The sequence below is a fragment of the Prunus mume genome, linkage group LG5, assembly GCF_029339155.1.
Source record: "Prunus mume cultivar Tortuosa linkage group LG5, ASM2933915v1, whole genome shotgun sequence".
Lineage (NCBI taxonomy): Eukaryota > Viridiplantae > Streptophyta > Magnoliopsida > Rosales > Rosaceae > Prunus > Prunus mume.
Window position 1 is genome coordinate 21,630,766 of NC_142702.1, and position 16,039 is coordinate 21,646,804.

At 35.9% G+C, this 16,039-nt stretch overlaps 2 pseudogenes across 1 annotated transcript; both read right to left on the minus strand.

The window, feature by feature from the left end:
* Positions 1-539: 539 nt before the first annotated feature.
* LOC103332122 (uncharacterized) lies at positions 540-4,649 on the minus strand (annotated as a pseudogene).
* A 2,042-nt stretch (positions 4,650-6,691) lies between these two features.
* Positions 6,692-10,216, minus strand: LOC148917334 (receptor-like protein EIX2; annotated as a pseudogene). The gene is made up of 2 exons (XR_016127512.1): positions 7,205-10,216; positions 6,692-6,995 (listed from the first exon to the last, which is right to left on the minus strand). The product of XR_016127512.1 is annotated as a receptor-like protein EIX2 (transcript).
* Positions 10,217-16,039: the final 5,823 nt, after the last annotated feature.

Consider the following 16,039-nt stretch of genomic DNA (forward strand, 5'->3'; position numbering starts at 1 on the left):
CCCGAAATTGTTCATTCATGTCGTTAAAACCAATTTCTTTGGCTTCTGATGCTGAGATAGAATTTTTTGTAATGATCAAGGTATCACTAATTCCCTGCCTTCTCCTCATGGTCGTCTCCATCGGTCTGAAAGACAAAATACTTCCACACAATGAAAAATAGCAGAAGAATGAGAATATGATAAAATAAAAAAAGGGACGAGAGGAACTGACTTTAGAAAGAGAACCAACAAAAAAAGAACATGGATTATATCTAAAGGAATATACGTCATTTATTGATAGGTGACGTTCAGTGTCTAGGATTGGATTGGATGAAACAACTCAATAGAATCAACACATCTTGAATTAAGAAATGAAGTAGACACTGACCGACCCAGGAATTTTTCAACGGAGGTGCAATTTTTAAAAGATAAGAGCTCAACAAAAAAAAAAAAAAAAAAGGGAAAGAAAGAAAGAAATGAAGACAACCAAACATCCTTATCATTAAAAAAAAATACTAATGTTATTCATAATTAATTAAAAAAATAACATTACAATTAACCTATAATTGTTGCCGACGAGGTTTCATATCATGAAAACGTCACATTATATTTGCATTACTAATACAAGAAAAAAATCTTTCTCAATGTAAACAACCAAACTATCACTCAACCATTGATTCCCCATTTTGTTACGCAATAGTGTTTTCACAATATTCATAGCTGAAAAAGCTCTCTCAACCGAAGCAGTTGCAATGGGTAAAACTAAAGCCAATGTAAGAAGTAAATACATATAGTTGTATATTCTACTCCTTCCTGTATTCACCAATTTTTCTGTCAGATCAGTAATTCCGTTCAATGATGAAAACTCTGTGCTGCTCTACATATCAACAATATAAAGCCCAAGTTGATCTTCAAGCTTCATGAGGCCTCGGTCATTAAATTCTTGAGGGTAAAATTTAGCAAAACGAAGTATTTTTTGTTTGTCAAAAGCTGCAAAATTATAAGCCGGACTCAAACATGCCATACAAAGAAGCAATTCAGTATTTACCTCAGTGAAGCGATTATTCAATTCCACTAGTTGCTTATCAATGATAGTAAGAAATAGGTCCATGTGATAATAATGGCGGTTTGTGATTTTCTGAGCTTTACGTCTTGATCTACTTTGTGGTACAAATAAATCATCCATGTTAGGAACGTCAATATCATTGTTGCCACAAAATATTGATACTTCGCGAAGCAAATCCTCAAAGTCATCATCCCTTACGGATTGTAGCTTTTGCTTACATCTTTGGACCAACATCATCGCATTCACAATTGTTTGGGCCAAAAGCAAAAACACACAGGCCCACTTCTCAGAAGGCCCGTAGAGCAAAGGACCTGGGCTTCAAAAATCAAACAGGAAAAGAACACAGCCCACATTTTTTCAAAAGGATGGCAGAAATGTAAAAATACACAAAAGAAGGGCAAAATTCGTTCTAGGCAGATCAAAGAGAGAAGAAATCGGGCTGGGCCTAGATCATTACCATCTCTCAAAAAGGGCCCAAAAGAAACAAAATTCTGGAAAGAAATACTTTTAGAAGAAACCCCACGTGAAGTTCTTTTCTCATACTTTGAAAAGTCAAAAAAATCAACTGCCACAGAGTTGATAAATGGAAGGGTTAGTAGCTGGCAAAAACTAGGAAGGGACATCTCTGAAATTCGGAAAGATCAAAATCCCCTTACATATTAATATATTTTTAGAGATATTTTTTCTATAAGTGATTCTCCCAAGAGATATGCAAACTTTGGAAGAGATAAGCAGGAAACAAGGAGCTGTCCAGAAAAAAATCAAACTAACCATCACGGATTTTTAGCTCTCACAAAAGGGCATTTGAAATTAAAAGAAAAGATTAGGTTCTCTTTCAAGAAAAATAGGGAAGTAATTGCCTAGTGAGAACCTATCTACCATAAAACTGATGAAATCCTATTTTATTTCTTTCCATTTCTTAAAGGGATATCTTTTTGAAAGGATTTGCCGCCCATTATTAAAAGAATCACCCTACTCCAGAAAACATTTACTATAAATACAAGAAGGAGTGAACAGGGCAGGGGACAATAAAAAAAACAAACAATCAATCTTACCCAAAAAAATCATCGAACAAACAAACAACTCAAAAATCAACCAAAAGCCCACTTGAATTCCAAGTGAAACCAGCTTTAGATTAGAATTCCCAAGGTTCAGACTTAGAAAATAAGTCAATTAAAACGAGATTTCTCTCGTTATAAATTTGGTTCAGTAAAGAACCAAGACAGGTAGAGCTTGAGCTTTTCCCAAACATGAAAACCTCAACAAATTTCACAGTGCAGTCTCTAGCCCACTGAAGCCCCGAGAACGACCATACGCCCTTGCATCAAGAAACTGCAGATTCGCCCACTCAAAAGCCTCACAAAGCTTGAAGTACATTAAAGCTCGCCATAATTAACCTTTGTATCGATTTATAGCTGAAGCTTAGCATTGAAGTTGTCAACATCCATCTAGCTGGATCGAGCCTCCTATCCGATAGAAATGAATTTCCAGCTGTCCGTTCATCTTTCTAGCATGGATATTTATTTTTATAGTTCAAAAGGCGTTCTGCGAGACAGTTTAAATTCCATCAACCATTTTGGCCAGAACAACCTCTTTATACTGAGATAAATTGTTAAAGTCCTCACCAGTCTGAGGCAAGAAAAAGAACTTACTTGAGAGATATTCCTCACCTAAATTTACAATCGTTTGTTTGCAGAAATCAGTAACTTGGGGCGCAAGTTATTCATTCTAAACTAAGTCTGCTAGAATCTTCATTGCTAGCAGTGGCACGCTCGCACACCAAAGAAAGCTGACTTGTTGACCACCAATGGTTCACAAGGTAGTGGGGAACTTTGCCCTTCCACCATAGGAGTAAACGCAAAACGGGTGAACAACAATATCTTGATCTTTCTTTTGTAATGCCTTTGACAAATCATTTGTGATTCCCAATATAAATCACATTAAATATAGGTGAAACACAAAGTCAAAAGTTTGTATTTCTTTCAACAACCTATTTGCTTCATCTAAATTATCTTGATTGACATCACCAACAATCCATTCAAGCACTTTCACCACATGATGAAACATAGTATTAATACTAAGTAAAGTATCATAATGTGAGTTCCAACATGTATCACAAGGACGTTTGAGAGTAGTTTCTTGATTTAACCCTCGCCCTGTTTCAAGATCATCAATTTCAAGAGCTTTCATAATATCTTTTTGTTGTTGCTCTCTAAGTGCATCATGACGCTTACACGATGCTCCAATAATATTAATGACACTACTAGCCGTTGTGAAGAAAGTAGCAATATTTTCATTTCCCTTTGCCACGACTACAAGAGCTAGTTGTAGTTGATGTGCAAAACAATGGACATAATATGTTTGAGGATATTCTCTCAAAATCTGTGTTTTAAGACCATGGAGCTCACCTCTCATATTGCTAAGCGCCATCATACCCCTGTCCTCGTAGCCTGGACATGCTCAAATTTGATGAAGAAACCAACTGCTCAATTGCCTCTTTCAATTTGCTACTAGTCGTATCAGAGACATGTTGGATACCCACAAACCTTTCAATTACTTGCCTTTTTTTGTTCACATAACCTAACACCACCGTCATTTGCTCTCTTATTGAAACATCACGTGATTCATCTACCAATATAGAAAATAATGCATCGTCCATATCACTAATAATTGCATCAATGGTTTCAGCGGAACAAGACTTGACAAATTCTTTTTGAATTTTAGGAGCCATATACTCGAGATTCCTTGGAGCGTTCTCAAACACAACGACACGAACTTTCTCATTATGATCGACAAGAAATTGCAAAAGCTCCACATAATTACCCTTATTTCTAGATGTTTCGCTTTCATCATGACCACGAAAAGGAAGACCTTGTCGCAATAAATATCTAGTGCAATCAAGTGTGGCAGTTAATAGAATGCGATAATTACTACGAGCTTGGTCTGTCTGCTTGATCACAATGGTTTCAACGTGTTGCTTCTGATTCATTAAATCTGTACAATGTTGTGTAGCTTTATTGTGAAGACTTCCAACTTGTCCAACATGGTCCCTAAAATGCCCAGGTCCCTTCCTCCAATTTTTAAACCCTTTCTCAGTGAAGACAACGCTTCCAGCCTTTCCTTGTTTATCAAAGTCGCATTTAAAAAGATAATAATGAAGACAAAATGCAGCATCTTTTTCTTTAATATACTCCAACCAAACAAATGAATCAAACAATTTCACAAGAAAACGTCGATTACTCTCCCCCATAAGTGTTTGAGGCATGTCATTTTGGCTTTTAGGCTGACAAGGACTCCTTTGCAGATAGGCTCTTTGGATTTGTTCTCGAAAATTGGGATTATAATACGTCATTGGAGGTCTAAGTCCAGGGTCTGCAGGAAGATTAGCCAATATTTCATCCAACTCAGTGACCTCTAATCGTTTTGGACTACTCGAATTATTCAAAGGAGGATGTGAAGTAGGTGGATTATTTGAAGGATGATTTAAACTAGCCGGATTATTTGAAGGAGGGCTGGAACTAGCCGGATTATTTGAAGGAGGGTTGGAACTAGACGAATTATTTGAAGGAGGATTTAAACTTTTTCTCTGAAAGTACCGTTCCATAATTGTACAATTAAAACAAAATAAAGGTTTTATATCTATTACTATGACTAATTGACTATAGTTTATCAATTAAATAAATAAATCAATATCAAATTATCAATTAAATAAACAAATTAAAATTAATTATACCTCAAATAACGTGTCACATAGCCTCTTCCTCCTCGAATTTGCTACTTATCTTACTAATACAGAGATAGCTAAATAAGAAAAAAAAAATTGCTAAAAAAAGAATAAACAAAATTGGCATTTGCTCAAGAAAAAAAAAATGCATTCGACTTACTTTGGATTGGCGTACTCAAGAAGGAAAAAAAAACACAGGATTCTTATGATGCACACACACTTTGATGAAATTGGGTGATGTTAAATTGGCCTTTTATAAAGAGAAATCTCAATCCTACTTAATTAAGGAATTCCCAAAACCCAATTGAATAAAGGGAACTCCCAATTAAAACCCAATTAAGTAAGGAATTCTAAAAGCCCTTTGAAAAGCCCACAAAAAGCCCACGAATTATAGCTTAAGTTTCCCTTTTTTTCCGTTTTGTTTTAATTTAAAAACCCTGGACCAAAACGAGCGTCGTTTTGGCCAGGTTTTAAAAAATAAAAATAAAGCAGCGCCTTTTTAAAGACTGGTCCAAAACAACGTCGTTTTGGCCAAAGCCGTTAAAAAAAAACAAGCTAGTGATGGTTTGCGCATTTCATTAAACATGTGGTGTGTGTTGTTGTTCAGGAGGTGCAACTCCAGCATCTCTAATGGAGTTTTTCGGAGATCGGAGATGCGGTGCACCTCCTGCGCCTGCAGTCTGCCACTGGAAGTTGAGATGAAGGATTTTTACAATTTGTGCGGATTAGAACGGGTAAGCTATAAGGTGTTCGTGTCCTGCCATTTTATAGGGATTAGAAGGACAAACTTACTTCCTGAAAACATTGAATGTAAATTGTAATAGAATTATAAAAATAATTGAGAATGTAAAAGTATCTTGCGCAATTTCTCTAGCAAGACACAAAGGAATCTCATTCTCTTTGATCTGGAGGCTAAAAGACACAAAGTGGGGGGGAAAGAAACATGCCTCTGTCGTGTCTTGGCCTTGTTCCATGTTGAACATGATTGTGTTTAGATCAACACCCATGAATCTCACCCCAAGAGCGCCAGTTCTCAGATCTTTAGTCCATTTCATTGCAATCTCAGCTACCGTATCTTGCAAGGGGAAAAGAAGCCCTTACTAACTCCAAGTATGGTCGAGCGGCTATACTATTTATTAGAAAAATCTAGAAAATAACTCAAGTATAGCCCTACGGCTATACTATTTATTAAAAGACTTCAAAAAACCCGAAGTATAGCGGCGCGGCTATACTATTTGCTTTTTTTTAAAAGTGAGGGACCCACCTAGCTCATAGAACCTAACTGGCCTATAAAAAGATTAGTAGTTGTACTATTAATGTCAATGGTGGTCATCATCACCATCAGTCCAAATCTAAATTCAAAGCACCCACCAGTGCAAATTGTGGTACATTCTTTAGATCTTTTTCCAGGGAAATGTTTCTACTATCATCTGTATGTATAGTTCCTTCTGAAGCTTCACTTCTGCAATTTTCATATGTCATAAAGCACATCTCATAGCCAATCCATAAAAATTTACTTCCTACTTAATAAGCATCGTCTCTTGCAATTGGCTCCATCATTGAAACCTTGATTCTAAAGAAGTGTAATTTCCTTTTCTTTTTTTACATTTCATGACTTTTGATGAATTAGTGCACAAGTTGTTCAAATTAATGTCCTAGAGTTGTTATTAATATGTACATGTCTTTTTGTATAAATAGAAAAGCTAGTGCCGAGAGCAATATCCTCTCCCTTGTTTTTGCTCTATTTTTCCCTTCTTCATTTCTATTGCTATTTCCTTGTGTTTATGAGACTGAGATACTTTATAGCCCAATGTAGAATACAGCAAACTTGAGCAGGCCCAGTGTATCATCAATTTCTCTTTTTTTTTTTTTTTAAAGACAAGTATTTTCTTTCTTACACAGACGAAAGATAATAACATATGTTAACTCAAATTCCATTGTTTTATTCATAACAACAATACAGTAAAAGGCAATTCTGCGTTTGCATTTCTTACATTGCAAAAGAAAAAAACATACACCATGAGGTACATAAGAACATCATACCAAATAGTTCATGGGAGAAGTTCCTATTAAGTTCTTACAAATAATAGCACAACTAATCTACTAAAATGGTTTCTTTATTTCAGTGAGATCCCTTATCATCACTCAAATACTCGAAAACTAGTACAAATAGGAGTCCATCGCATCCATCTTCAACTGAAGGGAAGGATGTCGTCTCAAAGGTGCCTGCGCTAAAGACAAAGGTTAAACAACCCATTAGATTGAAAAAGATAAATCACATAAACTAAGGGCCCGTTTGATAATCATTTCAATTTTAGTTTTTAGTTTTCATTTCTTATGTTATGTAATATCTGCATGTATATTCGGGGTTAAGAACAACTAACTTGCATAATTTAATTTCATAACTAGTATGTAAGAAAGATAGTAGTAATTACCTTTTATTTATTAAGGATCCTTTGTCTGATGATTTCTACCTTCACGTACAGCCAATCGTTCAGAAATGTCAAAAAATTGAAGTACGCATATCTGCATGACCTGTTGAGCAAAAGAGTGCTGCAAACTCCCCAAAATCCAACAACAAAGCCAAGCCCCATGTTGATGTAAAATCCTTGTGTTATGAGCCCATCTTTATCGTCTTCATTCACCAACACTAGTTGTCCTGGACCTTTTTCCTCCTCAGAGCATGTCCTTGGGAGTGGTTCTCCACAAAGCAGAGGATTTCCACCATAAGCAAAGACAAAGGTTTGGAGCTGAGTGCCTATTGGAATTTTTCCAGACAAGTTGTTTTGTGACAAGTCCAAGTAACCAATACGATATATCCGAGAAAGACTTGTTGGAATTCTGCCATTTATGTGGTTTCTTGATAAATCAAGAGAATCCAACTCCTCCAAATTTCCAATCCTTGAAGGTATTTGACCTGTTAATCGGTTTCTCGACAAGTTTAAAGAAACCACACCAACAAGATAAGTGATTTCGTAGGAATCTCCCCACTCAACTTATTGCATGAGAGATCAATACTCTTTAAAAGTCCCAGAATACTTTTGTATTTTGACCTTGCTCCTTTCCATGTTAAAGTTGCTTCATCTATCATAAGGCCAATAATAGGTTAATGATTCTCCCAAATAAAGTTCATTGGAATGTTCGATAGTTAGACTTGACGTATCCATTTTGAGCCAAAGTAGTCCAATTGTTGAGACATTTGGGTATAGTTCCAGAGATGTTGTTCATCGACAAATCCAAAATTTGAAGTCGTGTAAGATGGCATAACTGTGGCGGGATGCTCCTATAAAACTGATTAGAACGAAGGATAATGATAGCCAAATTTACCAAATTTTCCCCAAGCCATTTAGGTATTAATCCTGATAATTTATTTTCCCCAACATCAACAAGTGTCAACCTTGTGCAATTCTTCAATTGTGAAGGCAACTCTCCGACAAATATGTTATTATTTAGTTTTAGTGTCTGGATACTAAACAAGTATCCCATGGTGGTAGGAATTTTCCCAGATAAAGAGTTGTTGCTCAAATCAAGAAAGACTAATTTTTGAAAATGGATCCAGCAGTCTGGAAGATCTCCGGATACATGGTTGCTTGAGAGATCAAGAAAATCTAGTTTACTCTTCTCGGTTGTACTTGTACACAAAAATGAAGCTGACCCTGAAAATTTATTATTGGACAGATCCGCAATTGATACGTTTGATAGGATTGAAGGGATTGGACCCTCCAATTGGTTCCAACTCACATTTAAATTAGATGCTAACTCTGATCTCAAATTTCCTCTAATTTGATTGCGAGACAAATCCTTATACGACAATTGATTTTGCAAATCCCAAAACCAAGTTGGAATGGTATCAGAAATTCCAGCATCAGAAATATCCAGCAAGTCATAACTTTTCTGAGTTCGAAGCCATTCCGGGAAATACGGCCCCATCTTACAAGACCCCAATCTTATCTCATCCAATTGAAAGGGAGGAACCCAATCAAAACTGAAGTTTAAAACTAGTGAATTAGAGGATAAATCCAAATACCTTAATTTGGAGAGTTTCGAGAAATGAGTTTCTGAAATTACTCCTTCAAGAGAATTCATGCTCAAATCGATAAACTCCAGATTGGACATCTGTCCAATACTTTCAGGTATTCTTCCACTCAATTTATTTTCCGAGAGATCAAGAAAAACAAGATTGGACATCTGTCCAATACTTTCAGGTATTCTTCCACTCAATTTATTTCCCGAGAGATAAAGATCAACAAGATTGGATATCTGTCCAATACTTTCAGGTATTCTTCCACTCAATTTATTTCCCGAGAGATAAAGATCAACAAGATTGGACATCTGTCCAATACTTTCAGGTATTCTTCCACTCAATTTATTTCCCGAGAGATAAAGATCAACAAGATTGGATATCTGTCCAATACTTTCAGGTATTCTTCCACTCAATTTATTTCCCGAGAGATAAAGATAAACAAGATTGGACATCTGTCCAATACTTTCAGGTATTCTTCCACTCAATTTATTTTCCGAGAGATCAAGATAAACAAGATTGGACATCTGTCCAATACTTCCAGGCAACCATTGGAAGATGGATGAGTCAAGACTGTTGTTGTAGAGATCGACATGAACAAGAGATTTAGAAGAATTCAAGAGAGAAACAGAGGATATAACTGGAGGAGGAAGATTACACCCCTTTAATGTCAAGTTTGTTAGTTTAGGAAGCATATTAACTGCTTCCAGCCAACCAACAACATCACTGAGATTAACGGAACTTAGGTCCAAGTATTTTAGACGAGAAAGATTAGGAAGCCAATACAGATTTTTTGAATAAGTACAGCTAGAAGGATCATATTGACACCCAAGATCGAGATATTCCAAGTTTGTAAGGTTTCCAAGTTGATATGGAATTAAACCTCCAAAATTTGCATTAGAGAGATCGAGGTATCTTAAATTGCTCAGAGATCCAATGAAATCTGGAATTTGGCTCCCACTGAAATCATTCTCACTAAGGTCCAAATATTCCAAATGCTGCAACTCAATGAGTTTAGGACTAATCTTACCTTGCAAAGCATGAAGAGTTCAAGCTTAACAACATGGCCAGTTTGGTTGCTGCAGTGGACTCCATCCCATTCGCAGCAATCTTTGTTTGGGGCTTCTCTTGCCCAATAAAGGGGGGGATCGCCGACTTCAGCCCAGTTTGGTTGAAGTGCAAGGAGTGCCTTGCCTTTCCCTCTCGCTGCATCCAATGCAAGGATTGTTCATGTGTAGTAAAATGAGCACGACAATTGCACAGAGGAGTTTGAAGCAGCACCTTACTCCAACCATGTTGGTTAGAGTCATGATGAAGACGAAGAAGCACAAGTATTGAGACAAAGATAAAACTGGTGAAGTATATATGCTTGTCTGATATCTCAAGATACAAGCATTAATTGTGTATTTATAATCGTTACCATAGCCTCAACTGTACAGGGATAACTTCTCTAATGCACCAAACATGGGTCAGTCTTTGCGAAACTTACTTTCCTCCTAGTGAACTACAGTGTGAACCCCTGAAATTTCCACCGTCTTTCAGAAGTAAATTACTTTTTCAAGAATTTGAGATGAAAATTCCTTTAAGAGATGATGATGTTGCCTCTTACCTTACTTTCCTCCGTCTTTTCAGGAATATTTAGCAAATTTTCAAGATTCGAGTCCTGACACCAAAATTTTCAATATTTAGCATTTTGAGTTTCTGAATAACTATTATCAGGGGCATTGACAAATCGGCAGGCCTAAAAAAGTGGAAAAATCGGTCCACATACATACGCAATGAGTTTTGTATGTCAGCATTAAATATGCACCCTATTTACATCAATGCCACTGGGTAATGATGCAAAAGCACATGGGTGAGTCTTTGCGAAACCTACTTTCCTCCTAGTGAAGTACAGCGTGAACTGAACCCCTGAAATTTCCACCGTTTGTCAGAATTAAATTACTTGTGAACCCCTGAATTTGAGAGTAATCACAAACAATATTATGTCACCCGTACCAATTAGTTAGTGACAAAAGAGTGACTATTGGCCTCTTCTTTTTGTGCAGTGTACTTAAAATGTTTTTTTTACGCTTTTTCTGATAAGTAAAGCTAATCTGCAAGTATCCATTAAGATTGCAAAATCTATGAATTAAGTGTGTCCACTTCATGATGTATTCACGTCGTCTCTTCTCTGTCTCTCTATGCCACTCTGATTTGACACCGTGGCATAAAATGGACTATATTATCCTCTGCTCCATGTCATATTTTCTATCACAATTCACCAACATACCTTTTTCCAGCATTTATATTTTTGAATTCTGCCGCAGAAAAATTAGTACCAATTTATGGCTTTTCATGGAAGTGGTCTAGGATTTTTGATGCATAGAAGTGATTTTTGATAGAAGTCATGTAGCGGTTAATATGATAGTTAGGGACTACGAGTGATACAAAAACTTTAAGGACACAATCTAATAGTTTCGTAAATATCGAGACGTTTTATGATAAAAAGCCTAAATCATCTTTTGCCATTAGAGTTACCAAAAAAAAAATAAAAAATCTTTGTTGCCATTAATTGATTTTGTGTTATCTTTTAAATATTTTTGTTATAACCTCGATGAAAAGAGGGTAATTTATTTATGAACAAATCAATACATCGATGGGGACATAAAGCGAAACTTGGAGAACAAAACAAATAAGATATAAGTAAATGACCAATATTATCTTTTAACTTAGGACTCCAGCGCGCAAGATCCAACTAGGGCAAGGCGTGGGACCCACGAGCCTGCCCAAGCCTAAGGGGAGATCTGACTTGTCTCCTTGCCTTCGGGCTGCTAACACTAGCACAAGATTTTTAAATTTCACGCGCCAACAGTAAATTTTTTTTGAAAAGCTTGCGCTGACGTCAGCATGACATTAGCGCTACCATAAACCAACAGCTACAAGCCACGTGGCTTCTTCTGGAGGCTCCGATCCCAAAATGTCATCAAATCCAATGGCTGTCCATTTTTTGGCTAAAAAGATTGAAAAAATATCCAAAAAATGTGTAAAAAATATCAAAATATTATGGAATTTTTTTCTATAAATACATACCAATTATTCACTTGCCACACCAAATCTTCATATAAATTCATCTCATTCCAATATTTTTCACTTTCCACACCAAATTTTCTACTACAAAATTTCATTTATGTAAAAATACAAATGACCTCTTCCATTGAATCCGGAGGGTCGTGGACAAACGTTCTAAGCGGTCAAAATCTTAATGTTTTATTAATGAGGAGAAAAGAGTAACAAGTACAAACAAAGGGGGACAAAGTCCTAGAGGATTAGGCAAGTACTCTGCACCAATTCATGTTTTCACACACTTTTTAAATGTTTTCAATTCGTGTTATTTAAGTTCAACACGCGGAAAATCATAATCGGAAAAATTATTAAGATTCCTTCAGGATAAGACATGCCACGTGGACATAAAATCTTATCATAAATCTTGTCATATATGGCATATTGTCTCTAAATAGTAGTTTAATTAAATTAAACAATACATAGTTGTGGAATGTATGAGTATTGTACCATAGTTTTCTCAAAATAATAAAATATAAAAGACCCTAAAGCATAGCCCTGCATGATTGGACACTCAGTATATCAATTATCAGCAAATAACAAACAAGTTTTCTAACAAAAATCATCAACAGCCAAATCACACGCTACTCTTCAAAAAAATAACAACAAAAAATCCTCCAAACAATTAATGGAAATCTAAAGCCAAAGCACCAACCAATGCAATAAAAAACAACAGTCAACTACCAATAAAAAAACAATTTGAGACGAAGAACTCATAGAAAATCGTAACGGGATTATATCTAAAGGAATATGATCGCAGAACGCAACGAAGACGTTGTGATGGGGTTAGCTTTGTTACACAATCTAATAGTTTCGTAAATATCAGAGACGTTTTATGATAAAAAGCCTAAATCATCTTTTGCCATTAGAGTTACCAAAAAATTAAAATTAAAATCTTTGTTGCCATTAACTGATAAAAAGCTTAATTTTTATTCATTCACTAAACTGATCTTTGCCATTAATTGATTTTGTGTTATCTTCTAAATCTTTTTATTATAACCTCGATGAAAACAGGGTAATTTATTAATGAACAAATCAATACATTGATGGGGACATAAAGCGAAACTTGGAGAACAAAACAAATAAGATATAAGTAAATAACCAATATTATCTTTTAACTTAGGACTCCAGCGCGCAAGATCCAGCTAGGGCAAGGTGTGGGACCCACGAGCCCGCCCAAGCCCACGGGGAGATCTGGCTTATTTCCTTGCCTTCGGGCTGCTAACGTTAGCACAAGATTTTTAAATTTCACACGCCAACATTACTTTTTTTTTTTATAGAAAAGCTTGTGCTAACGTCAACGTGACATCAGCGCTACCAGAAACCAACAGTTACAAGTCACGTGGCTTCTTCTGGAGGCTCTGATCCAAAAATGTCTTCAAATTCAATGGCTGTCCATTTTTTGGCTAAAAAGATTGAAAAAATATCAAAAGAATTTGTAAAGAATTTTTTTTCTATAAATACCTACCAATTATTCACTTGTTTCCTTGCCTTCGGGCTGCTAACGTTAGCACAAGATTTTTAAATTTCACACGCCAACATTAAATTTTTTTTTTGACAAGCTTGTGCTAACGTCAACGTGACATCAACGCTACCAGAAACCAACAGTTACAAGCCACGTGGTTTCTTCTAGAGGCTCCAATCCAAAAATGTCTTCAAATCCAATGGCTGTCCATTTTTTGGCTAAAAAGATTGAAAAAATATCAAAAAAAATTTGTAAATTTTTTTTTTCTTTCTAGAAATACCTACCAATTATTCACTTGTTTCCTTGCCTTTGGGCTCCTAACGTTAGCACAAGATTTTTAAATTTCACACGCCAACATTAAATTTTTTTTGTTTGAAAAGCTTGTGCTAACGTCAACGTGACATCAGCGCTACGAAACCATGAGTTACAAGCCACGTGGCTTCTTCTGGAGGCTCCGATCCAAAAATGTCTTCAAATCCAATGGCTGTCCATTTTTTGGCTAAAAAGATTGAAAAAATATCAAAAAAATTTGTAAAGAATTTTTTTTCTATAAATACCTACCAATTATTCACTTGCCACACCAAATCTTCATATAAATTCAATTCACATAGGAGACAATTGCGATTAAATCTTCATAGGAGACATATTGAATTGCCTCAAGATTGTCTCCTATGTGAATTGAATCTTCATATAAATCTTCATACCAATTCGATTCACTTGCCACACCAAATGGAATTTATATGAAGATTTGGTGTGGCATAACAAAATTGGGCTGAAGGGTCGAAGCTGAACGCGACGGTGCGTTTTGGTGACGATGATTTTGATCTGTGAATACACGTGGAGATCATCGAAGTCTAAGTGCGTGCGTGTGGACAAGCGAGCGGTGCAGCCTGCAGAGAGCCCTCGGTTTGTGGGAGAAGACGAGAGATGGAAGACGCCGTTTCGATTCACCTTTCGTTCTACCAAAATGACGGTCCAGACTCTAATGGAGCCCACTTCATTAATTTGAGAAATTACCACTCTCTGGTAATTTATATGGAATGTATATGAAGATTTGGTGTGGTATAACAAATCTTCATACCAATCCTATTCACTTGCCACAACAAAAGATTGTCTCCTTCCAATATTTTTAACTTTTCACACCAAATTTTCTACTACAAAATTCCATTTATGTAAAAATACAAATGGCCTCTTCCATCGAAGCCGGAGGGTCGTGGACAAACGTTCTAAGCGGTCAAAATCTTGGCGACGAGGTAAAAAAAAAAAAAAATTACCGTTTTATTCAATTTAATGTCACTTTTTGTTGTTGATATTTTCTTGCATTTCCAATTGGTCAAGATGGATCATACTACCAAGATGTATGTCCATTTTCTTTAGAGATATAAGTATAAAAGATCGGATAAAACTTGTTCTAAGTTGGAAAAAAGAAAAGAAAACCATAAGAAGATGAAATAATACGTACCCTTAAGTTAACAACGTTGTAGGACTTGTTGCCCATTTTATCCACAATCCCAACGGAATAAGTGCAACAAGAAGAAGAAGAAGAAATATATTACTACGACCCACAAGTTGCAGTACTTGTTGCACAAATTGCCAATCCCAACAGACCAGCTTTTGCCTGATTGAATTCTATTCCCCATCAATGACGATGCTTCTACCCCTCCCTGCTGTTAGCACAAAATCGTTCATCATGTCGAATAACCCGACTTCTTTGACTCTGATGCTGAGATACAATTCCTACTAATGGTCAAGGTATCTTTGTTTTCATTAAGATTTCGACTTCTCTGCCTTCTCCTCACCCTCCTCATGGTCGTCTCCATCGACCTCAAAGATAAAATACTTCTACACAATGAAAAATAGCAGAAGAATGAGAATATGATAAAATAAAAAAAAGGGACGAGAGGAACTGACAAGGATAAAAGTTTAGAAAGAGAACCAAGAAAAAAAAAACATGGATTATATCTAAAGGAATATGATCGCGGAAAATTGTAACGGGATTATATCTAAAGGAATATGATCGCGGAAAGCAACGAAGACGTTATGATGGGGGTTAGCTTTGTCGGCTAGTGGTGTGGGCAGGGACGAATCCAGGATTTCGAAATACACTAGGCTGGATTTCCCTTATAAACAAATTTGAGGGCACGAGTGAATTTTTTTGATAACAAAATTATACACCTAATCAGTGAGAATATATTGAGCAGTACCCTCAAAATGCATCTAGTACATAAGATATAAACTAGTAAAAAAAGACAACACAAATAAACATGCAACGCAAATACATAATACAACTATTTGAGTTGCACCCTTCTAGGCTTCAAAGAGTTGAAATCACTAAATAAACATGCAATCCCATAATTTTTTTGGATATATTTTTGCTCACCACTTTAATCAAAGGTGTAGCCTCGCTATCCTTCTCAACACTTGAGACGTGTCATTTGGCATAACCATAGTTAACTCTTTGCTTTGTATTTATGCAACCATGGTTATGTCAATAGATACGTGTCAAATGTTGATAATGATAGTGAGAGTACACTTTGAGTTAAAGTGGTGAGCGAAAATGCACCATAGTTTTTTTCCAACAAAAGTAAGGAAAAAAAAAATTTCAGCTATTCCTTCAATTTAGCTATAAATATATATTTTTTTGGGCTAAGACTATATCACATTTAAAAATCAAAATTTTTT